At 39.5% G+C, this 26,250-nt stretch overlaps 1 long non-coding RNA gene across 1 annotated transcript in view; it reads left to right on the forward strand.

The window, feature by feature from the left end:
• Positions 1 to 5,401: 5,401 nt before the first annotated feature.
• The window catches only part of LOC105506230, a 62,827-nt gene continuing 41,978 nt past the window's right edge, over positions 5,402 to 26,250 (forward strand). The window contains exons 1-2 of the long non-coding RNA XR_001000895.1: positions 5,402 to 5,533; positions 16,338 to 16,412. This is a non-coding gene — a long non-coding RNA (uncharacterized LOC105506230). The remainder of the gene's footprint in view (positions 5,534 to 16,337; positions 16,413 to 26,250) is intronic.

Genomic DNA, 26,250 nt, shown 5'->3' on the forward strand with positions numbered 1-26,250 from the left:
AGAGCATGAACTCTGAATCCTGCCTGCTTCATTCGAATACCAGTTGTGCCCCTTATTATCTTCACAACCTTGGGCAGTTTATGTAACCTCTGTACTTCAGTTTCCTATTAGTAAAATGGGAATAATACTAATAATAGTACAGAGGGTTGCCGAAGGAACAGTTCATACATGCTTCGTAGAGATTACAGAGAGCACAAGGATGTTGTCTGTACTATATTTTGCCTGTAGTTTCAGTGTGGTTAAAAAATAATTTAATGTGGCTTTGTATGGAGTTTCAAAATTAAGCCCAAGCTCTACTACCTCCCTTGGCCCACCTTTCCCTCTGTCCCCAATCAAAAGTCTCTGCTTCATCTAGGTTGTTTTCCTCCCTCTCCATCAAACAGGTCATATCTCTCTTTTTGCTCATGCCTCATTTCTCTCTTCCTGTTTCACTTTACAAATTTCCTTGTTGTTGTTTTTTAATTTATTACTTAGTTTATTTTTGACTTCACTGTTCATTGCCCTTCTGACCTTATCCTCCATTTCCTTCATTTAGAATGGAAATGATCATAACTGCTCTGCCTGCCTTTCAGGGTTGTTGTCAGGACCAAGATAGACAGTATGTGAACATGCTTTGAAAAGCTTAACCACTAATGGCTATTCCATCAACGGCTTGGTAAACAGAGAATTAGTGCTTCTCTGTCCTTCCTTTGAGAGTCTTGTTTATGTTCCATGGTTTTCATTTTGAATGATTTCTTGGCATCACCATGAAAGAGACAAAGGCTGTTTCAAGAGCTGGCATATTTTCAATTATTCAGTCAATTTATTTGTTCCTTCTTTTCTTTCTTTTTTCCTCTTTTCTCCTCTTCTTCCCTTCCTTCCCTCCACTCCTCTCCTCTATATTTTCATTCAATTTATTTTCTTCCTTGTTTTCCTTTTCCTTTCCATTTCCTTTCTTCTTTTCCAAGTGAAATGATTGAAAACTTAGGTCCAGGCTATAGAGCAGCATAGCTAAGCAACAAAATCAGGTAATTCTGCACTTGCTTTGTAAATCCAGAAATGTAGATTTTTTCCAGCCCCACATGATGAAAATGATTATAATTTCTATAAAGTAGAAAGTCATCAAACTGATAAGTTTCTTTCTTTTATTCCAAAAAGTTTTGAATTTTGGTGTATTTCTGATCAATAGTAGGGTTACTAAAATTAGTGACAAGCCCCAGCCACTGAGGCCATCACAGAGGACCATGCCCAACAATCTTTTATCTCCTTGTCCTTTGGTGGCACTGTGAAAATAAACTATTTCTCTCATCCTGGGTGGCATTCCTTGTGTTCTTATGAGGCTCGAGATTAGTACATGGGAAACTGGTCCTAATCATCCTTTGGACCAAAGTAGGAGTAGGAATAAAGCAAAGTAGGAGTAAAACAGGTCAGAAAAACATAGGCCAGAGAAGAAGAAACTTGGATAACCTGCAAATTGGGAAATCCTCCTTTTATAATTCACTTCCTCATCTCCTAGTTAAGTGCTCATAAGAAAAAGTATGTTTTAATCCTTTGCAGTTTTTTACAGCAACAAAGGAAACAATAGTGTTCTTAATGAACAGACATAAAGCCTTCTGTGTAGTTCTATCTAAATTGTGCTGTTGTGACCAAGATGAAGTTCTCTGCCTACTGTCTCTACCTTTAAACCTCCAGTCATCCATGTTTCTACTTGCAACTTGGTCCTGCCCTCCAGGCCATGGCAGACTATGGGAAAGAGTGCCTAGGAGTCAATAAATGAGAGCAGAGGCTGTGGGGAGCCCAGACGGGATGGTGATGCTTGTTTGTGGTGCCAAGGTTTAAAAAGCTGGAGCAGGCATTGACCTAGAGGACAGAAATGAAGAAGTACATGGGAGGACAGGGAGGTGAGGGTCAAATGCATGCCAGAGCACAAAGGGAGGGAGCAAGATGTACGCAGGTGCAGTCATGGGATCCAGCCTCACACCAAGACTCAGGTCATCCGATGTTGCTCTTTGCATGAGGACTCAGCCTGCTTTGCCTGGTCCCAGATGGCTGTTTGTGGAGCTAGATGGGGCCATTTACTCTGCCAGCACAGGCAGTGAAGTGCTGGACACTCATTTACAATCTGCAACCAAATGTCAAAGAATGGTTTATCCTTCCTAGAATCCCAGGTATTATAAAGGAAAGCTATGCTATTTGTGGAAGACAAGTAAGACTTCTTTCTCTAGGTATTAGAATTAAAAAAATGGCATTTTAGAATACTATCTTTCCTTCATGTAGTTCCTTGTGGTTAAGAACATACATACTTATGTCATTTCATCCTTACAAAAGCCTTACGAATTGGATGAAGTGGATTTTCTTATTCCAGTCTTACAGTAGAAGGAACCTCAGGGTCAGAGAAGTTAAGTGAGTAGTCTAAGGTTTCATGGCCAGAGTTTGAAGGAACCAAGCATGACTCACCAACTCTTTCACCTCCTCATCTTCTTTTCTCTCCAATGCATCAGACAGCTTTTCCAGCATTATTGGAGATGACCCTTTTTTTTGTTTTTTTTTAAGTTTTACTTTAGGTTTTGGGATACATGTGCAGAACATGCAGGTTTGCTACATAGATATACACGTCCCATGGTGGTTTGCTGCACCTATCAACCTGTCATCTAGATTTTAAGCCCCACATGCATTAGGTATTTGTCCTAATGCTCTCCTTGCCCTTGTCCCCAGCCTGCCGACAGGTCCTAGTGTGTGATGTTCCCCTCCCTTTGTCCATGTGTTCTCATTGTTTAACTCCCACTTATGAATGAGAACATGCAGCGTTTGGTTTTCTGTTCCTGTGTTAGTTTGCTGAGGATGATGGTTTCCAGGTTCATGCATGTCCTTGCAGAGGACATGAACTCATTCTTTTTTATGGCTGCATAGTATTCCATGGTGTATATGTGCCGTATTTTCTTTATCCCATCTATCATTGATGGGTATTTGGGTTGGTTCCAAGTCTTTGCTATTGTAAATAGTGCTGCAGTAAACATACATGTGCACATTTCTTTATAGTAGAATGATTTATAATCCTTTGGATATATACACAGTAATGGGATTGCTGGGTCAAATGGTATTTCTGGTTCTACATCCTTGAGGAATTGCCACACTGTCTTCCATAATGGTTGAATTAATTTACATTCCACGAACAGTATAAAAGTGTTCCTACTTCTCCACATCCTCTCCAGCAGCTGCTGTTTCTTGACTATTTAATGATTGCCATTCTAACTAATGTGGTTTTGTGATTTTGATTTGCATTTCTCTAATGACCAGTGATGATGAACTTTTTTTCATATGTTTGTTGGCTGCCTAAATGTCTTTTTTTGAGAAGTGTCTTTTATATCCTTCCCCACTCTTTGATGGGGTTGTTTGTTTTTTTTTCTTGTAAATTTAAGTTCTTTGTAGATTTTGAATATTAGACCTTTGTCAGATGGATATATTGCAAAAATTTTCTCCCATTCTGTAGGTTGCCTGTTCACTCTGTAGGTTACCCATAGTTTCTTTCGCTGTGCAGAAACTCTTTAGTTTAATTAGATTCCATTTATCATTTTGGCTTTTGTTGCAATTGCTTTTAGCATTTTAGTCATGAAGTCTTTACCCATGCCTGTGTCCTGAATGGTATTGCCTAGCTTTTCTTCTAGGGTTTTTATGGTTTTAGGTTTTACATTTAAGTCTTTAATCCATCTTGAGTTAATTTTTGTATAAGGTGTAAGGAAGGGGTCCAGTTTCAGTTTTCTGCATATGGCTAGCCATTTTTCCCAACACCATTTATTAAACAAGGAATCCTTTCCCTATTGATTGTTTTTGTCAGGTTTGTTTGAGATCAAATAGTTGTAGATATATGGTGTTATTTCTGGGTCCTCTGTTCTGTTCCATTGGTCTATATATCTGTTGTGGTACCAGTACCATGCTGTTTGGGTTACTGTAGCCTTATAGTACAGTTTGAAGTCAGGTAGCGTGATGCCTCCAGATTTGTTCTTTTTGCTTAGGATTGTCTTGACTGTACGGGCTCTTTTTTGGTTCCATATGAAATTTAAAGTAGTTTTCTTCCAATTCCGTAAAGGAAGTCAATGGTAGATTGATGGGACTAGCATTGAATCTATAAATTACTTTGGGCAGTATGGCCAATTTCATGATACTGATTCTTCCTATCCATGATCATGGGATGTTTTAAGATTTGTTTGTGTCCTCTCTTATTTCCTTGAGCAGTGGTTTGTAGTTCTCCTTGAAGAGGTCCTTCATGTCCCTTGAAAGTTGTATTCCTAGGTATTTTATTCTCTTTGTAGCAATTGTGAATGGGAGTTCACTCATGATTTGGCTCTCTGCTTGTCTATTATTGGTGTATAGGATGACCCATTTTTTAATGGGTAAGTTTTTCAAGTAAACTTTAACAACAAATCTTTGCATTTAACTGTTGCCTTTTTAACAGAAAAGTTTCTAAGGCATACTATATAAATTCACATCCTCTCATATGTAGTTACATTTTTAACCTTTTAGTGCTGAGAACTATCATTAGGATAATCAAGTATTGCACAATGCTGTAGATGAGGATGCTGTGGAAAATTGGAAGTTTGACAGTTTTTTGCCTATGTTTCGGATGTCAGTTTGTTTTTCGGATCATTTGCTTCTTTTGCATAAAAATTTTCTTCCTTCCTTGAATGGAGACATGCATGTGCACACACATATGTAAACATATATGTGCTGTGCCTGTAGTGTGGAGTCACCGAGGCCACGCAGGTGGCTGTTTGCCTTCTTCAACTGTAAGCCTTTCCACCTTCTGCCTCCACTACCCCGGTCCACTCTGCCTTCAGGGCATCACTGTTTGCTGGCCTGTGAACCCTGTCTTCAGCATCATTGCTGGTGCCCTCCTTTGGCTGTTACTTTTCCATTTTTCTTGATTCTTCTCCCTACCTCCCTTTCTCCACCCTCTTCACTCCTATTCCCAACACACATGCAATACACTGAATTGTTATAGGTCCCTTGATTGACCTTTTAGAGTCATTGCTAACTTGTCATAATTCTTACCTGCAGGTCAGCCAGACAGTCAGAGCATGGCATTAAGACTTCCACAGGAGTCAGTCTTTTGTTATTGCCTAGATTTTGTTTCACCACATAGATAATTATTTTCTTTATTTTCATCTTCAGCAATATTTTAGATGTGTGCTTTTTTTCATTGTGCTTTTGCAGTTTCTAATTATGTTTTTATCTGCATGTATAAACATAATGAAAGTTAAGACTGTCTCTTTGCTCATGTTTCTTGAACTTGGCTGTATCAGAAATCTATTCGTTAAATAACTGAGGCCTTACTTTATATAAGTTATTGATTCTGCAAATAAACAAATACCTTTCTTAACTCTTCAAATAAAATACGTATATATTTGTTATTTTCAGGGTTATTGCAATTCATGAGAAATTATCTAATCTTGCTCAAATAGCTGAAATATCATTGCCTGCAGCTCCTGAAATTACCTCAAATGAAAATATATATGAAATGGAAGTGGAAGAGGAATCAGTTGATAATGAAATGGAAGTAAGTTGTTAAATAGTGGAAAATGACATTGCTGTAGATTACCTTTTACATCCTCAAAGCAGAACTGTGTGACTGGACTTGAACTCTGTGATTCTTCTGCCTCTAGTTTATTCAGAGTATGAGACATGACTCAACTTTTTGACACATATGTAGTGTGTCTTCTGAAGGTCTGAGGGTCTTCTAAGCATATGAATTACAAGAATTTGATGGTGAATGAACACAAACTAATCCAGATTAATCGTTCTGCTATAACTGTGAATCCTAATAAATAAGGCTTTGTGACTTTGCAATATTACTTTTATCTTTTTTCACTCTAAATCTATTAAACACTTTTATTACCCAAATAATATGTGAAGGAATACTAGAAAATATAGATAAGCATATTTTTTCAGAATTTGTATATGCATATATATTTTTCTAACAAAAAAGGCTGTTATCCACATAGTATGCTATTAAGTTTGATCACACAGCTGAGTTGTTTTTCTGATGACCAATGTTTGTGTTTTGGAGGAGATGGGGGTTTTCTGTCCCGTCCTGAGTTCTGAGTTCTCCTGGGGCACAGGAGACAGTTATATGGAGACCAAAATGTCAGCATCATTACTGATAAAGCTGATTGGTGAACTTGGCTTTAGATCTGTGGCCAAATGAGCACATTAATATTTTACCCCTGAATTAGCCAGACTTGCCCACCTAGTCATGTAGTCATCTGGCACACCTGTGTCACCACAGGGTTTCCCCATTTCTCTTCTGCCCCACTCAAGTTCACTGCATGGAGAGCAGAGAATAATAGTTCTGCAGGTAAGGTGTCTCCAAAAAGTATAAACAAAGATAGCCCAGAAGGGGCTGAGCCTAGCATGCTCTGTTGCTTTTCCCAAACTCACTGATGAGATAAGTCACTCTACTCTTTTGTGGGTAAATCCAAAAGAAGCTGGAAGTGTCTTGCCTTCTTTGGGAGAGATACGGAAATTCCTTACCCTTTATGGAAATGAGAAGGGTAGGTAATATATGCTCTCCCCTAACTACCTGTTCTTTAAATTACCATTTGTACCTTAATTTCTTGAGAAATATATTCTGTACTTATTGTAGCTGTTTAAAAGATAGATCTAAAAGTCTTAAAATGAAAAAAGGCAATCTGCTGCCCAACCTCTGCTTACTCCACAATTCTGCTCTGCAGAGGCAACCACTTTCCACTTTTAGCTGCTGCTTTTGTTATTTGCTTTCACATCTACAAATAATATTCAGTATCAGTCATGAAAGATGGGGTAACAAAAAGCCTCCAAATCTGAGTGAGTCAGCTGGAGACCTGCTTCATGTCTCCTCATGCCAGCATCAAGGTGGGTGGCACATTCATCATGAAACATCACCAGTCACTGTGGCAGGAGGGAAAGAAGGGGCACATTACACACTGGCTCATAAAACTTCCATCATATCACTTCCACTAACAATTAGTTCATTAGCCAAATAATTTATATGCTGTACCAACAATTGTGCCACCAGTTTGGAAGACAGAAAGCCAGACAAAATGAAGAATCATGCTGAAAGCCAGAAATTATTGTTTATTTCTGGAGGTATCAATTTTAGACAATATGTATTGAATCCCTGTCTGATATATATGGATTTAGCTCACTTATACTTCTCCCCAACTTCTTTTCCCTTCCCTTCTATATATTGTTACATCACAAAATTTAATTAAATCAATATTCAGTGTTATGACCCTGTAAATGATGTTCACAACTGAGTCAAGTAGTGTACTATAGTTATTTTCCTTTCTTTTGTGTTCGAATTTTTCTTGACTTGTCTTTTATTCTTAATGTTTTCTCAGTCATTACATCAGAACTTTCATATGTTCATCTATAGATTTTTTACTCAAGTATTCATACTTATCAAATAATGTCTCAAACTCATTTTCCTCTGAAGCCTCCTACCCAGTTGAAGACTGAATGCTTTCATGCCTGCTGCATAGCCCTGCTTCTGGGCCCTCCTTGTGACACTTTTTTGGTTGAGTTCCCAGCTACTTGGGTCCCGGTCTCACTTTTCCACAACTCTTGCCTACAAAACAAAGTTTATTCATCATTTCTTCATTCAACATCTTTTGAATGCCTCCTACTTGCCATGGTGTGGGAATCGGGGATGAGCAAGACACAGAGAGAGTCCTTAGGAGCTTTATGGTCTAGTGAGAGCAGTGGGAGAGGCAGACTCTTGCCTCATTCTGCTGATATCAGAGCAGAGAAAGTGCTTAATTCTACCCATCTCTCCTGCTTTTAGGATCTTCTCTTTATTTTTGGTCTAGTATATCTTTTTTACTTAAATCATTTTCTGCTAGGAATATTTAATTGGGTATCAATAAAAAAATTTTTAATTCTGAAAGAATATTATTGGTTTGGCTTTGTTTTCTTATTTACCTCATCTATACACTTTCATTATGTGAAAGTGTAAAAATCAGCAACTTTCCTGATTTTTAGAAGATACTTGTTGGCATTTTTAGTCTGAATTCATCAGTAGAGTGAATGAATGCATTTTTCATTACTGTAAAAACAGCAAGCCTAACCATAAGAGAATCTACTGTGCAATCACAGTTAGCCTTTGCAAAATGCCACTTTTCAGCATTTATGCCTTCTGTGCTGTGTGCCTGGGTATATCATGGAGAAGATGTCTTAGAATTTTGGTTGCACATCCTTTTCAGTGTCCTCAAATGTTGCAACATGAGTTATGATGCTTAATGATGTACTGAGTGCTTATCATAAATCCCTCAATATATCAGATAGCTCAAACTATCTCAAACTTGGGAGGTTTTATAGCTATAGCTATAGATACAGACTTATTTTGTAAAGTTCATGATTGCCCTTTCATGTCTATTTCCAAAAAGAATTCAGCTCTCTATTTTTATACTTCTTTGGTAGAATACCTACAATGACAGTTTTTAAGCCAGATACCAAATTTACCATATTGCTGTTTTTGAGTCGTAGTCTAGAATATTCTTTGCTGAAATCATCCCTAAATTCACTACTATATAGTTCGTGTATGGAAAATTATTGTTTTCCTCTGAACCCGTTTTCAGCTTAGATTGTCTGAGGCAGGAGAGTGAGCATCTGTTAGAGTAAGGATTCTAGATTGTGCCCTCTGCCACTCAGCTTTACTACTGAAGGTCTGTCTCTTAGCTTTTCCTGGAGCTCATTTTCCTCTCAACTCCAAAATGGTCTTTACATTCAAATCCTGCTCTGAGATGGAGAGACGGGCTTTTTGGGTGGACTGAGAGTCACCAAAACATCCTTGGTGGGCAGATGTAGATATCTAATTCATCACAACTAACCCAGCATCTGAGCCAAGAGGTTGACTATAAATATGAACAAATAGGAAATAAATGAGGTCGAGGGTATGATGGTGTCTGAAGAGAAGTGGAGGGAGGAATCTGGAGGGCCTACCTTGCCTTAACAAAGGCTTACGGCTTGCTTTCCTGTTCCAGCTGAAATGGTGGGCGTGCATAGGTCAACCCTCAAGTAGAACAAACTCTTTTCACTCTTGATGTTCTTCTTTGTGTTTTTGAATTTGTTTTATTCTCCGACCTAGAAAATGTTTCTTCAGCTTTAACGTGGGGTGTTTTAGATGTTTTCTGGCTCTGTTAGTTCTATATACAGAAGAATGTCACCAGACAGAAGGAGTGCTAATATTCGTTTAGGTGAATTGGCAAGCAAATTAGCTCACAGCGTTTGAAAGTTGAGAAATGAAATTACATATAAATTTTTCTTTTTTCCACAATACTAATGAGCACTTAATTTTTTTAAAGAAATAAGCTCAATTCTGGGCTGTATCAAATAAATTCCATTGACTAAATCTGCTAGTTTGTTGTCATGACAACCTTCACATGGAGCTAATTAGAAGTTAACTAGGACACTTCTAAAGAGATTGATTCTGGTCTGGAATTGGACAGGATTTCATAGCCTCCATAATCTAATATATTTATTTCTATTGCAGTGTAGATTGTTGGTGGGTTATTGAATATTAGGGTGCAGAAAATGTGTCTTTGATTGATATGGGGGGAAGGTAGTGAATCTTATTTTCCTACTCACTCCCTTTTATGTTTTTCCCCCAAAACCCTAGGGTCCAGAATAAGCCAAGAACTTCAGAGCACATATATTAATTTAAGATGTATTGGGAGGACTACAGAATAGTTGTTCCAATCACTGTTGGCTTGAAAACCTGTGTGTCCTTTTTTCTAAAGTGAACAACACTGGCTCTGAATGGCTGAGTTGTTTTCATCTGTCATCCATAGTTTACGGGAGTGTTCAGAGCCTGTCAGGTGTTCTAAACTGTATGGAAGATGCAAACCACCCTGATTTTAAGATGCATACACCTTATTTGGAATGGTAGCATACTGATATGAAAAGTTTAAAATATGTTTGCCACGTCACCTAAGGTTAGTTCAGCAAACATTTATGAAATGCCTGATTGTAAGACAATTAAAATTAATATATAGGCAGTATATCCCAACTATTAAAGTACTGTGAGAACACAGAGCAAGATACAATTGGAAATTGGCATCATTAACAAATTCTTTTTTTTTTTTTTTTTTTTTTTTTGAGACAGAGTCTCGCTCTGTCGTCTGGGCTGGAGTGCAGTGGCCGGATCTCAGCTCACTGCAAGCTCCGCCTCCCGGATTCACGCCATTCTCCTGCCTCAGCCTCCCGAGTAGCTGGGACTACAGGCACCAGCCACCTTGCCCGGCTAGCTTTTTGTATTTTTTAGTAGAGATGGGGTTTCACCGTGTTAGCCAGGATGGTCTCGAACTCCTGACCTCATGATCCGCCCGTCTCGGCCTCCCAAAGTGCTGGGATTACAGGCTTGAGCCACCGCACCCGGCCCTAACAAATTCTTTTTGAGGAACTATTATGTGCAAACTATTTCCAGGCTTGAGGAGGTGAGAATATACATAAATCAATATAGCCAGGTCCCTGTCACAAAGGAGCTTAATCAATGTACGAATATGGCCATAGTTACCCAGATGTCATTCCTAATGAGCCCAGCCACCGAGTAGATCTGTCTTAAGAAAGTGTGGCAGTCAGTCTGACATCCAGAACCATTGAAAATAATCTAAATCTTTCCAGTCTCTTATAGGAACATCTCAGGGGGAATCCTTTAGAATACACAGAAAAGTTTCTGTTAAATCCTCTTTTCCCCAGCTATCTTGCTCTCACAGCTCTCTGGCATCCGTAACAGGTCTCTAACATCTGTCTCATTTGGCTAAAACTCCTACACCTTTTCCTCCAACTTAGTCTATACAGAGATTTTAGTTTCTTTTCTCCTTCCCAGTCTGGCTCAGCAATTTATTATGTCGTTCAACTTAGTACCTCTGGCTTCTTCCAGTTTTCCTATTTCCCCATTATCCTCATTCTGCACTGTATGGAAGGGTAGAGTTGTAGAATGCTTCCTTCTTGGCAGTGGGGTTATTGATGCAAACTCTTCTAACCGATTGTATTTAAAGTCTCATTTACATAGATCGTGTGTGTGTGTGTGTGTGTGTGTGTGTGTGTGTGTGTGTGTGTGTTGAGAGAGAAAGTTGAGCTAGACTTTGTGCTTGCTTAAATAGCTCAGCAGCATTTTCTAGCCCTTCTAGATGGAAATTAAGGCCATGTTTCCTTGAATACCCAAATATCCCATATTGTTTAGGCAATTAGCTGATTACTTGTCTCTTCCTCTCTCTTGACTGTGAATTCGTTTGCTCAGAGGGTTTATTCATCATTATATCGCCAATATCTAGCGCAGTGACTGAACCTTAGTGCTTCCTTAATAATTGTTTGTGAAACTTCTAGCTGGAGACCTGTGGAGAAAACTCATTCCAGACTGCAGGTACAGCAAGAGATGAGATATGAAGTCATGGAACTGAATCTCATATTCAGGGAACAATAAGACATCAGTTGTGGCAGAAGTACAGGGTGAATGTAGTGGGAGATGATTGCGCAGGAAGACTGGGTGGAATTATGTGCTTCCTCTGCTCTGATCTCACCACCAAGTGCTATAAGAGACTGTCTCTCCAATTGCCCTCACTAGGCCATGAGCTCCTTATGTGATCTCTGTGTTTTTTTCATCTCCTATTCCTCCTTTGTGGCCTATAGGAGGAATTTGATTGATGTTGAATGGATAAATGGTGAAAAAGATATTGTTCTGTAAGAGAGGGCTGTGGGAAACAGGACTGGATCTTGGGGGCTAGGACAATGTAGGGGCAGCACCTCACCTGGAAGAGCAGCTCATGATCCACCCTGTGATTTACCAAGACAATCATGGTGGCATGTGAAGGAGAGATGAGGGAAGCAAGAGTTTGGAGGCTAGAAAGCAACTTAGGGAGTTTCCCCCCCCACACACATATTATAGATGGAGGAGAATGATGATTTCAACTAAATCTAAGAATTGAATTTAGTATCTTGGAGTCACCCAGAGGGCCACTGCTCATAGAAATAGCAGATATTCTTTTTTTTTTTTTTTTTTTTACATTATACACAGGTTTTATTTTTGTTTGTTTTGATAGAATTAAGATTTACAGATAATATCATTTTATTCATGGACAGCCTCATTAATTCAAGTCACCTGTTCTGCACCAGCTACCTTATTGTGAAAATGGGAAGAACTTGTTAATGGATTATTAGTATTTACAGCCTAATCTTCCCTAGTTTTCCCATTTCAGCAAATGACCATTTATTCAGTGATGGAAGCCAGAAGCCCGGGAGCCTTTCTGTTTCCCTCACACTTCCCTTCTGATCCATCTACACGTGCTGTTGGTTCTTTGCCCCAAGGGCATCCCCTTCCTGCTGGCCTTCCACCCTTTCTATGCCACCACCCTTGCCAAGCCCTCGCCAACTTTCCCCTCACATCCTTCAGTAGCCTCCCTAAAAGCCTTTCCATTTCCACTCCTGAGCCCTTGAAGGAGCACACTTCTCAAATAACACATGTGTTTTCAGTGGCTTTTTATCATACAAGTACCTTGTAATATTGTTTATTTTCCAAAATAAGTTCCACAAAAGATGAATTAAGTTCATGAAGAATCCTAATAGAATGTTTTATCATTAAATTATTATTAGAAATGAGAGTTTCAGTAGCAGGTCAATTTCAACACTGAACATTGTGTATATGGAGGGTAAAGGCCTATGTTTGTAAAGAGACAATAAAAATAAATTAATTTAAAATATCACTCAATTGCAGTACACTAATATGAGGTACCCAGAGCAGTCAAATTCATAGACAGCAGTGCAATGATAGTTGCCAGGGATTTAGGGGAGGGAGGAATGGCGAGTTTTAGTTTGAGAACATGAAAAGGTTCTGGAGATGGATGGGGGTGACAGGTGCAAAACAATGTGAATGTGCTTAATGCCACCAAACTGTACACATAGAAATGGTTAAAATGGTAAATTCTATCTTATGTATATTTTAATACAATAAAAATAAATTTCTAGCCGACACGGTGGCTCATGCCTATAATCCCAGCACTTTGGGAGGCTGAGGCAGGTGTATTGCTTGAGCCCAGGAGTTCAAGACCAGCCTGGGCAATATGGCAAAACCCCATCTTTACAAAAAATACAAAAAAATGTATCTGGGTGTGGTGATAGGCACCTGTACTACCAGCTACTCGGGAGGTTGAGGCGTGAGGATCGCTTACTGTAGTGAGCCGTGATCACACCACTGCTCTCAAGCCTGGGCAACAAAGTGACACCCTATATAAAAAAAAAAAAAAAAAAAGAAAGAAAGAACAAGAAATTCTACAACACAAAATTAAATTAAACACTTTGACTTCAATGCTTTACAGTTGTAAAGGCCTACACTTCACAAGTGTAAAATAGAATCATAGGTTTTCTTATGCATTCGACAAATATTTATCGAGCCACTACCCCATATCAGTGAGCAGCACAGCATAAAACCTCTGTTCACATGGAATTTGCAATCTTGTGGAGGAGGTAGTGAATAAATAGATCAATATGTTATAATAATTTTAGATTTGAGGTTGAAATTTAGTTACAAATGAGACAAGCATGCTGCTGTCATAGAGAATAATTGGGTACACCTACCTTGGTAAAAGTTATCAGAAAAGACTTCTTTGAGGAGGTGACATTGAAACTGAGGCCTAAAGGATGAGCACAAGTCAGGTGTGCAACGTCTAAGTGCTTTCTAAGTATAGGAGACAGCAAGAACAGTGGCTCTGGGATGGCAGATAGACTGGCTTCTCTAGGATTAAAAGAAAGCCGCTGTGACCAGAGCTTTGAGCGCAAAGGGGAAGGAGCATGCCATGAGGTTGGATCCTTTAGCAGGGGCTGGATTATGCAGAACATCTCAGAATATGATGAGGAGTCTGGATCTGGCAGATATTCTTTTTAAGGGAGAAATGGCAAAGACTGAGCAAGGGTCATTCTGTGCCCTCCCAGCCCCTCGCTAGCTGCAGCACACGTGCATCCAACCGCTTTCTGGCTAGGACTGGAGAGCTCCCTGCCTTCCCCTTCTTCATCTCTATGGTAGCAAGGTCGCACAAGGAACTCACAGCCCCAACCTCAAGTCAGCCAATTTCAGAACGTGTGTATGCAGTTTACCTCAAGTAATGCCAGAATAAAAGTATGTCATTGAAGCAAAATTTCTGTCTGAAAAATGTTAAGCTGAAGCAGGCAAAGGCATTTTTCAGGTAGCATTGCTCTCTTCATCTGTGATGTGAATTGATTAACGACATGGACAGTGTCATTTTGTTTCATGGCTCTTGATGAAATCCTTACAATAACCCATCATGCTGTTGAAATCTTTTATGTAGACTGAAAGCATACCTTACCTAAGCACTCAGTTGGAAATACAGATCCATAAGGGGTATATAGGAGTGGATGTGTGTTCCTCTCTATCTGGCAAAGTGGACCGGGGGCCTGGCAAGATCAGCACAGGACACTGGTGTACCCTGACTAGTGCTGGGTAGTCTGCTTGCCCTCCATCACTTTTAGATCCACAGAAGCCAGCCCACTTCTAGACGTAATCACTTCCTACCCAAACTGTTTGAGTGGCATCCTAGCTGATTTCTCTGTCTCTTTCCAGTGCAGTTCACTGCTAAACTGGTCAAATTATCTTTTCAAAGCAATCTCTACCATTATGCCCTCAGTCCAGTCCTGCTCTGTTCTCTATACAATAAAATCCAAATTCCTTACTTTTACATGACCTGTTAAAAATTTACCTCTCTGGTGAGAACTCTCACTGCCATGGTTCCTATACACACCTGCAATGAAGATCATATCACCATATCAGCAAATTCCTTGTGTTCCTTGAATGTCCCCTGCTCATTGCTTGTGTATGACTCTCCCCACCCCACCGGCCCCATCATGCCCTGGTCCCCAGTCTCTACCAGTTGAAATTGCACTATTTTTTTCAAGGGTTAGTTCCTATGACCCTCCAGGAAGTCTTCCATGTTTATAGTACTAAGAATTATTCTCTTCCACATCTAGAATCCTAGACCCTGTCATAACTGCCTGTGTTCTGAGCACATTCTGCTTGGTATTTTATTTAGTTATATATGAATCTGTTTTTCTGAGTAATTATAAATATTTGGAGGAGAAGGTCTGTTTCTTCATCTTTGTGTTCCACAGCACCTAATATAATGCCTTGAATATGTTTGTTAAATTGAATTGAATTATCTATGGTTTTAGAACCCTGAAATTTGGCCTTTTCCTTGTTTTTGCATTTGTTTAAACTTAGATATAATGGAGTTTTGGGGTTTTGAGTTCAGGTGTTGTTTGCTTTTTTATTTCAAGTTTTTACCAGTATTGCTCAGTTATTTAAAAATTAATGTACTTTTATCATTTTAGTATTCTAAATGCTGGTAAATGTGTATATATATATTATATATGTATATGTATGTATTATATATAATATATTATCAGAAAGCAAATTTTTGCTTCCTTCAGTCAGACACTGGCAACATTGTGAAGTAGGCATAGTTAATCCCTGACAATCATGTAGTTATGACTTCTTCAGTTGTAAGTGAGGAAAAAACTACTCACACTAACTCAAGTCAATTAGGTTTGGTAGGTAGGTAGTGTTTGTCAGGATGAGTTGAGTATGGTCATGCGTAGACAAAGACTGGAACCTGAAACAGTGGCCTCACAGAAATTTGAACTGGCGAATCAGGAGCCAAGACTGTGCTCAGTCCTGCAGGGGGCATGAGTTCTCACTCATCTCCATCTTCTCCTCTATCCTCTCCCACATTGGCCTAATGGCTGCCTTCTCCAACCCTGCATCTGGACCTTTCAGCTCATGCTGTCAATACTGACTGTATGTCTCTCGTGTTGTTCTTCCTTACATGAAATCATATGATAGGGAATCTGATGGATTCAAACTGTCTATGGGTAGGTCCCTTGTGGATTGGGTGTCCACACATGAACATGGCTGCGTCCATGCAGCAGGGTTGTGGGCAGTGTCATCATGCTGTTGACTCTCTTCCTTTTTCATTTGCTCTTCCCCTGTCTTCCGTAATTCCCAGTCATTCTTTGCTGCAACCCCTTTCAGGCATCTGAAACTCTTTATTCCAGGGCTCTCTTCTCAGAAGAAAAGTAATTTTTCAAAACCTTATTTAGAAAAATCATTATTTTCAAAATCTTATTTTGTACAATTAGATACAATTCAAACAAGCCTAATTACTTAAGGGGTTATGACTTCTGAGCCCTCTGTGTTATCCTGGAAACAAAGGTTAGGTGATGATCAAGAAAAGACAAATGAAATAGTTTGTAATTAAATAGGTAATATTTAGGTTTCTAATAATATCAACCTCACTGTATTACTATCTTCTTATTTCTAGGACATGATTATTCAATGTTGCTCTGAAATAGCATCTCTGTTTTTGAATGATAAAGAGCCAACACCACTATCTGAGGTATGTATTTCTCCTTTTAAATTGTGTCAAATTCACTCACAATTATTATTGCTATGGAAAAGGAAATATAGAAAACATCTAATTGTAAGTATCAAGAGCCTAACCCTCCTTATTAATGAGAAAAAGTGATAAACATGAGTTTACAATAGCACGTTATTTTGGTTAAAATATTCTGTGTTCAAAAAATATTTAACTAATACGAAAAACTATAAACAGGATAATTTTTAAAATCACCTCAAATCTACCATTCACAGAATAACATTCCCTATTAACATTTAGAGTATATCTAGAATTTTCCTTATGTACAGATAAACTTTAGAATTTTTCTATCAATGGTATCATGCTTTACATGCATTGTGTCACTTGCTTTTTTCATCAAATAATAATTTTGTGGACAAATTTTTATGTGAGAAGTCTACTTTGTCGTATTTAATGCCTGCATAATGGTTTCTTTTATGTATTTGTCGTGTCAGTTACCATTTACATGGCTAGATCTTTATTGATGTGTCCTGCAGTTGATTGATACTGTACATACATATTTCATTCTTCTGCATTACCTCTTCAGAGTTAATTCTTAGGGATTGGATTTGGAGTAAAAACTATATGTACATTTTTATTATAAAATATATATAATACAAATTTAAAGTTTTAACCATTCTAAGTATACAGTTCAGTGGCCTTAAGTATATTCACAATGTCGTACGACTGTCACCACTATCTGTCACTGTCCAGAACTTTTTCATCCTTCCAAATAGAAACTTTATATCCATGAAACAATAACTCCTCAATTCCTCCTCCCCCACCACCCCAGCTCCTGGTAACCTCTATTCTACTTTCTGTCTCTATGAATTTGTCTGTCCTAGATACCTCATGTTAGAATCATACAATATTTGTCCTTTAGTGTCTGGCTTATTTCACTTAGCATAATGTTTTCAAAGTTATCCATGTCGTAACCTCTATTCTACTTTCTGTCTCTACAAATTTGTCTATGCTAGGTACCTCATATTAGAATCATACAATATTTGTCCTTTAGTGTCTGGCTTATTTCACTTAGGATAATGTTTTCAAAGTTATCCGTGTCGTAACATGTCCTACTATTTTATTCCTTCTTAAGATTGACTAATATTCCGTTGTATGTATATACCACTTTTCTTCATGGATTTACCTGTTAATGAACATTTGGGTTGTTTCCACTTATGGCTATTGTAAGTGATATTGCTATGAACATTAGTGTACAAATCTGAAGCCTTGATTTCAGATCTTTAGTGCATATACCTAGGAGTGTAATTGCTGAATCATATGGTAATTCTATGTTTAACCTTTCGAAGCATTTCCAAATAGTTTTCCTAAGCAGCTGCACAATTTTATACTACCACCAACAATGCATAGAGGTTCTAATTTCTCTGCATTCTTTCCAACACTTTTTATTTTCTGGTTTGTGTGTGTGTGTGTGTGTGTGTGTGTAATAGTAGTCATCCTAGTGGATGTGAAGTGGTATCTCATTGTGATTTTGATTTGTATTTCCTTAATGACTAATGATGTTGAGCATCTTTTCATGGGCTTATTGACCATTTGTGTGTCTTCTTTAGATAAATATCTCTTCAATTATCACCGCTTTTAAAATTGGTATATACATTTTGATGTATTACAGCAAATTAATCCTCCAGAAATGTTGCACCAACATTTCTGTCCTATCAATAGTAGATGAGAAGACCATTTACCCACATATTAATCTCTACTAGTTTTCTGGGTTTGTTTTTGGATTTTTGTTTTTCTTGAGACAGAGTCTTGCTCTGTCACCCAGGCTGGAGGGCAGTGGTGTGATCTTGGCTCACTGCAACCTCCACCTGCCTGGTTCAAGTGATTCTCCTGTCTCAGCCTCTTGAGTAGCTGGGACTGTAGGCAAGCACCCCACACCTGGCTAATTTTTGTATACATATATATATATATATTTTTTTTTAGTAGCGATACGGTTTCACCATGTTGACTAGGCTGGTCTTGAACTTCTGACCTCAAGTGATCCGTCAGCCTTGGTTTCCCAAAGTGCTAGGATTACAGGTGTAAGCTGCTGTGCCCAGCCCATCTACACTAGTTTTCCTCCTCCTCTTCTAATGGTTGAAAGCGTGACAAATGAAAAATAGTATGTCATTATTGTATTTTTTTTTGTTAATAGTTCTTTTGTTGGTTGGCATTCGTGTTTCTCCTTTAGCAAAATGGTTTTATTCATTTACTCAGTTGACAGATGTTTAGAATGAACTATCTCTGTGTCAGTAACTCCTTTCTGTGCACTGAAGAGCTAGCTGTGAACCAGCAACAAAGATTCCACTCTCCTAGAGCTACTATTTTTGTGGCAGGAAATAGACAGTAAACAAATCAATAAACAAGATAATTTTAGATTTTGTTAAGTGCTATGCAGGAAGAAAACAGAGTGATATGTTGGAGCAGGGGTCAGCAAACTATAGCCTATGAGCTGTATCTGGTGACTCCCTGTTTTATAAATAAAGTTTTATTGGACACAGCCTTGTTCATTCATTTACTTATGATCTATAGTTGCTTTCACACTACAAAAGCAGAGTTGGGTAATTCTGGAAGAGACTGTATAGCCTGCGAAGCCTAAATTATTTATCATCTCACCCTTTACAGAAAAGGTTTGCTGGTCCCCTGTGACAGAGAATGACAGGGAATGGGGTCACAGTTTATATAGGGTGGTTAGGGAAGACTGAAGACTTCTCTGAGGAGGTGACATTTGAAGTAAGACCTGAAATATTATACTGTATTTTTTCCCATCAGCTCATTAGCTTCCTGGGGGCAGAGGTGATGCTATCTTCATGTTTGAGTTCTTACAGTGCCTTGTACACCACATCTCTTGGTCATTGGTACTTGAATTGAATTGAATTTCCTTTCATTTTGAACATCTGAAATTTAATCTTTGCTTCACTTATTCATTTGGCCATTTATGTCCTTTCCCACTTTTTAAACAGGGAACTTAATTGTTTATTATGGAAATGTATAGACTTACTGTGGTAGACCACTGATAATAAAATCAAGCTTAAGTCTAATTTTGGATAAATTGCAGTTAAAAATAGGTCTCTTCTTGAATTGTAACTCCCACAATTCCCATGTTTCATGAGAGGAACCCAGTGGGAGGTAATTGAATCACGGGGGTGGTTCTTTCCTGTGCCGTTCTCCTGATGGTGAATAAGTCTCATGAGATCTGATGGTTTTAAAAATGGGAGTTTCCCTGCACGAGCTCTCTCTCTTTGCCTGCTGTCATCCATGTAAGACATGACTTGCTCCTCCTTGCCTTCCACTATGATTGAGAGGCCTCCCAGCCACATGGAACTATAAGTTATTTAAAGCTTTTTCTTTTGTTAAAAAAAAATATATAGGTTATAAAAAATAATTTGTTATAATAAAATATATGATTTATAATGTCAATGGACCGTGGTTTCTGACAGGTCTAGGTTGGAATCTCAGCCTTGAGTCTTGTTAATTCTGTGAACTTGGGTACGTTATTTAACTTCTCTAAGCCTCAGTTTTCTCATATCTAAAAAAGTACAGATTCCAACCTCTCATAGTTGTTGTGAAGATTAAAGTAGATAATATATTTTCAGAATTTGTCATAAGGCCTAGTAAAAATAATTGTTTAGGAAATATTAGCTGTATAATAATAATCATCATCATTATTATCATCATCCCCACCATGGTTTTATCCTCCATGTGTGAATTCTTCATCCCCTAGTCAACTAGTTTTAAGAACAATTTTAGAATCCAAGTTTGTTTTGAAATATTTATAGAAAAGGAGAGGACAAATGTGAAAGGTACTATTTTCTTTGCCTGTAATTTGGATTATTGTTGAATCCTGTAAGAATTAGGTCTGTGTGCGGGATCCCAACATGAGATCCTAGCGGTGAAAGAGCTGCCCATCCAAGATGGAAGATGGCTTCCAGCTAACTTCCACTGAAAACAAGACTCACCAACAGTGCTGGGATGGTAAATGGTTAGGCAAATGAAATTACACGCCTTCGTGAAGCTGTTTTTGTCACTAGCAGGAGCTCTTGCTGTGCAATTTGGTTCCTTACTGAACATACCTATTACAAATTACCTTTGCCTATGTTAACTCTTCCTAATTAAAATAAATATTGACATGCACGGCTTGTGACAAAAAGAAACTGAGAATAGCAAAAAGATGAAGGAGGGGAACAAATGCCCCATGCTTTCCTTGTTAGTGATTAATCATGGAATGTCAATAACCATTACATATGATTTCTGGTGAGGCAGCAATAAAAAGCGGTTTTAATTGCCTGTGTAGGTTCCAATTGTTGCAGTTTCTAAGCTGTCAGGTAGGATTCAAACATGACACTAAAAATATTCTTGTTCTCATGGTGACTGACCATGGAATGGGCTAAGTTCTTTAACAGAATCTCCTATCTGTTGGTAATTATTGACCACCAGCTGCATATAGAACACCGGTATAGATACTTTTGTGGCTGCAAAAGAGGTGTAGATTAAAGTTCCTGTAGTTAGCAAAATGAAATAGTTTCATATTGGTTCCCATGATCCAGATAAATTTGCCTAATCAGTTACACACGCATACGTGTGTGTGTGTGTGTGTGTGTGAGATTTGAACGAACTGGATTCATACAGAATCAGTATGGAGAGGAGGTGCCTAGGAGCAGATCATGATTTGAAAGTGGAAAAGGTTATCCTAGGTCAAGATATCAGATATATTATATAAGGAGATTGCAAAGCAGTTTTCTTGGCTGCTTGAGTTTGGTAGAATTTTCTTTTTTAATTCAAGATTTTTCGCCAGGCCTAGCATAGTGTGTGACAAACAATAATGATAATAGTCATGAAAATGCAAATATTTCTACAGCTAGTAGTAATATTAATAGTTAATACTAAATACTTATTGAGCACATGGCATGTGCAGACATTATTTTAAATAATTTAATATTTTAAATATTTAATATGACAAGAGTCCTATGACTTTGATTATCATTATTATCCTTGTTTTAGAGATGAGGAAACTGATACATAGGAAAATTTAGCAGAATGTACAAGGTCTCGCAGCTTGTTAAAAGTAGAAGGCAGGAGTCAAATGTGGGTCTGCTTAACTCTATACTTCTAACTAGACTACACTCAGTAGGTGTTTTACTAGACTAGTAGGAGAAGACACTGCAGGGAATTGAGGAATAAATAAGGGGTGAGAAAGTAGGGGTGAGAAAGTGAAGGTTGAAAGTGTAGATTAGTCTTTAAGAAGATTTGAGAGGGTAAGAAAACAGCTTGAGAGAGACACAGTCATGGGAGGGTGTTAGGATAGTAGCAGTCAAGGGAGGCTGTTAGTGTTACACATCTTTGGGGTATCGCTTTTCTGGCCTGAAACCTTTGGCCAATGGTGCCTTTGCCTGAGTTTTGCTTGGGCCCACTGGGCTTGCTCTGTCCAATAGCAGGCTGCGCTTGGCTCATGCTACTGACCTGGATCCCATGCCTGCCAAAAGCAAGTGAGGTGTGGAGCAGCAAGGAGTGTTTGAGCAAGCATGGGGTCTGGCCACTGTGCAGTCAGACATGGTGGCTGCTGCAGTGTGGCGGGCAGCTCTAGGTGCTGGATGGGCACCAGCTCTTTGCAAGGCTGCAGCTGGACCAGGCACACCAGAAGCAGCTTCGTTGGTTGTCAGTGGGGAAAAAAGTGGTGTCCAGAAGCCTGGAGATGCCAGGAACTGCAGGACCTCAAAGAGGAAGTAACAGCCTTGGCTTGGGGATCTCCCAGGCCTGGGCTCCCAGAAGGGACGCAGCTCTTCTCTTCTTCTTTTCTCCTGCAACATGGCGAGCAAAGGGCATGTTTCAGCCTTGTTTGTGTTACAGCTTTTTCAGCCCTGTCACTTGGCAGTCCTGAGTTCTTGTCCTATGACCAGGAAGAATGAGATAGGCAGACAAGTGGAGGGTGAGCAAGATGAAGAGGAGGTTTATTGAGCAATAGAACAGCTCACAGGAGACCTACAGCAGGTAGCTCCTTTCTGCAGCCAGGGTGTCCCAATGAGTGTTCAGCTCCTAGCAGAGAGGAGACCCTGGAGTGGGAAGCTCTTCTCTGAAAGCAGGTCATCATGTCGTCTCTGCAACTCTCAGCAGAGGGGAGGCTCTGGATTGGGTTGCTCCTCTCTGTAGGCAGATTGGCCTGATGTTTGCAGCTCTTATCAGAGAACAGGCCCTGGAGTGGGTTACTCCTCTTTGCAGTGGGTAGTCCCAACGTCTCTACAGGTCTCTGAAGCTCTCAGCAGAGAAGAGGTCCTAGAGTGGGTAGCTTCTCTCTGCTGTTGGTCATCCTGATGTCTCCTGCTATCAGCAGAGAGGGTAGCTCCTCTCTGCACCTGGTTGTCCCATCATCTACTCTGCCCTGGCTGAACCCTGGGCTTGTATGGGCCTCAGAGGGAAGGAAGCACATGCCAGTTGGTCCATAGGTGGCCATGGGCGGGCCCAGAAAAGGCACCAGAAGTCCCCACTCTGGTGAATGGTACTGGCAACCCAGCCCCCAGCCTTCAGGCCCTCCCTGGCCTGAAAGTGGGACCTTGCCAGGGACCTGCCCCCTTCTGCCCAGGAACCTGTCTGCCTCCTGCTGCCATTCATTACATCCAGGCTTGGCCCTGACTTTGCTCTGTGATTGGAGCAGGTGCCAACAGCAAGGAGAAGCCAGGCAGTGGGAGCAGGCACTTCCAAGACTTCCTGGGCCTCCAAGAGTGTAGGGATGCCTGGGTTTACAGCTGCAGTTTGGGCAGCTGCAGGTGTGCTAGCAGGGTGGAGGTTGGAGTGGGGATCCTGCCTGCTCCATGGAGTGGGAGGCCCAGGTCTACAGCCCTGGTTTGGGCAGCTGCAGCTATCCCTGGGAGTGTGGGGCTCCCACTGGCTCCATGGAATGTGCAGCCCCAGCCATGCCTCCCTGCTGCAGCTGGTGTGATGGCAGTGGTAGGCGATCTGGAGTGGATGCTGCTATCATTAGGATAGGAGCAGTCATAAGGGAAAAGAATTAGGAGAGGTAGAAATTACCTGTATAGGGGAGAGAAGGACAAATGATGGAGCAGAGCCCTAGGTGACATGGTAGGGAACAGAAAGACAGCCACAGCACAAGTAGGATAGTTGACTAGAAGCAGAGGAAAAACATCTCTTTCTTTAGGTCTCTGAGTGGCAGATCAAGGTGGAAAAAGATGTAAGTTTGTAACGAAAGGGCAGGAGAAGCTGGGGAGTTCACCCAGTGGTTTTCAGTTTTTCAGTGAACTAGAGGCAAGTTTATCTACTGTTGGAATCAGGCAATGGGCTGAGGGAATGGTCTTCAGAGAGACGAAGATCTTGAATTTCATAGTCATTGAGTGTAATGGGTGAGGAAGCTGATCCTGGGAAAATATAAGGATTGAGGGCCACATTGAAATGTAAAAGTCGTCAGTTGGTTGGGGCATTAGGCTTCCTGGCTTTTGATCTTTCTTTAACTACACTTAGCTTCCTCAGTGTAGGAATGGAGTTGAAAATGCCGGTAGAAGCGTGTTGTTTTATTGGGCAGGTGCAAGAGGAAAGCAGAGGCACGTGGAGGTAAGATTACTAGCAGGGCAGTTGACAGCGTGCGAGAGGCTGAGGTGGAACGGAGCAGCTAAGAATCTGTGCTGTGATAAATAAAAAATGCCTGTCCTTTACTCTGGAAAACATCACTACAATGTAATATCTCCATTTTTTTCTCAAGCTCCTGTTGAACATAAATTAGTTTATGCAATATGTTTTCTTTTTGAATTTAATCTAAACATCCTTAATAATGGTTAAATTCTACTGATTTACAGTACATTATCAAGTGCATTATTAATGTGCGTTCCATTTTATATGGTTGAATTTAGCACGTTTATGGTCTCTTATTTCCGATTTTTAAAATTATGTTTTTTGTGTTGTTTTGTTTTTTACAGACAAGATCTCACTTTGTCATCTAGGCTAGAGTGCAGTGGTGTGATTATAGCTCCCTTTAATTTTAAACTCCTAGGCTCAAGCAATTCTCCTGCTTCAGCCTCTGAGTAGCTAGGACTATAGGCACATGCCACCATGCCTAGCTATTTTATTTTATGGCAATGGGGTCCCATCGTGTTGCCCAGGCTGGTCTCCAACTCTTGGTCTCAAGTGATCCTCCCACCTTGTTCCCCCAAATCACTGGGATTACAGGTATGAGCCACTGTGCCAACCCAAAATTATAAATTTGATATGTTTATGATCAGATATTGATAACCGCATGCTGGTTACTAAAATAATTACCATTCCAGTATGTTAACATACTTTATTTAGGCATTTGCACCTTTAATTTTATGTCTCGTATGTTGATTCTATCATGTGACTATCTGTATCTTATCACCCCCCATAACCTCTATGACTCCTGCCTGTCAGCTGCAGTGATTGCTCTGCAGTGCTAGCATCTTATCTGGTACTGAGTTACCATGTAAAAATGAGTAATAACACATCCAGTCTATTTTAACCTAACTCAAACAGCTTTCTTCTCATCATTTTCCTCTCCAGCCCATGGTTTATAACTTTACACTTAATCGTTTTTATCAAAATAAATGTGTTATTATGATGTGCTTCCATATTTGTCTCCTGTACAAGTGCAGGTTGGGTCTTATACAATAAGATAGAGTCTTGCTATGTTTTATTCTCAGTGCTTTGCCCAGTGTTTAGTCTCCAACAAATGTTCAAAATAATGTTTGTTAAATGAATGAATGACTCATGATACATCTTCTAGAGATAGCCCTGGGCTGCAGTTCTAGTCCTGCCATTAACAGTGATTTTGAGGCCATTGATTTCAGTTATTTGTACAGTAAACATATGTGAAATCTTTGTACCAGCCATTGGGCTAGATACTGGGGTACAGGAGCAAAAGCCAGAGTTTCTGCTTTCAAGAGGGCCCACAGATTAGTGGGAAAGACAGACAATTACAGAAGCAATTACAGTACATGATTGGGAAAACAGGCCGGAGAATTAAGCAGTGCTCCATGGTTCTTCTAGCATTCTCTCACCATTTCTCTGCAGATAATACACTTCTGATATGTTTTTAGAAGGGTTCACTTGTTCCCTCTATGAAGTTAAGTTAGTGGGTGCTCTTATGGCCCATCATTACAATTTTAATTGCTTTAGAAAATGATTGGAAAGTAGTAGAGTATCCTTAGAAAGATACACACATGATCAGGGCATTTATGAAAGCATTTTCCTCTGATTAGGAAGACTTTTGGAAGACGAAGCAGAAAATAAGCCTTAGCTTTGGCAGTAGGCTCAGTGGTGAGGGTATAATTTATGGTTTTGCTCAGGGGATGAAGATAATGAGACAAATCCTAAAAGCCCTGGATGCAAAGACAAAGTAAGAGAGAAGTTAGAAAAAAAAAAGTCAACTCAGTTTACAAGCTGCAGCTGAGTACAAGGCACTAGGCTGGACTCACTGGAGGAATCAGAGGTGGTGTATTAGTCCATTTTCATACAGCTATAAAGAACTGCCCAAGACTGGGTAATTTGTAAAGAAAAAAGGTTTAATTGACTCACAGTTCCACATCGCTGGGGAGGCCTCAAGAAACTTACAGTCATGGCGGAAGGGGAAGCAGTCATATCTTACATGTGGCAGGAGAGAGAAAAAAAAGTGAGGGGGGAAGAGCCCCTTTTATTTTATTTTATTTTATTTTTTTACTTAGTGAAAATAATTGTTTATTCATCTCAAATTTTCAATTAATTACAACAGAGATTGCAAACTAAAATATGAAGAAAGCCAGTCAAAAAATTTAAATGAATAAAGAGAGTTTGGGAGGAGGTCTATTTTTAATTAGGAGCATAT

The sequence above is a fragment of the Colobus angolensis genome, unplaced genomic scaffold, assembly GCF_000951035.1.
Source record: "Colobus angolensis palliatus isolate OR3802 unplaced genomic scaffold, Cang.pa_1.0 Scaffold10, whole genome shotgun sequence".
Lineage (NCBI taxonomy): Eukaryota > Metazoa > Chordata > Mammalia > Primates > Cercopithecidae > Colobus > Colobus angolensis.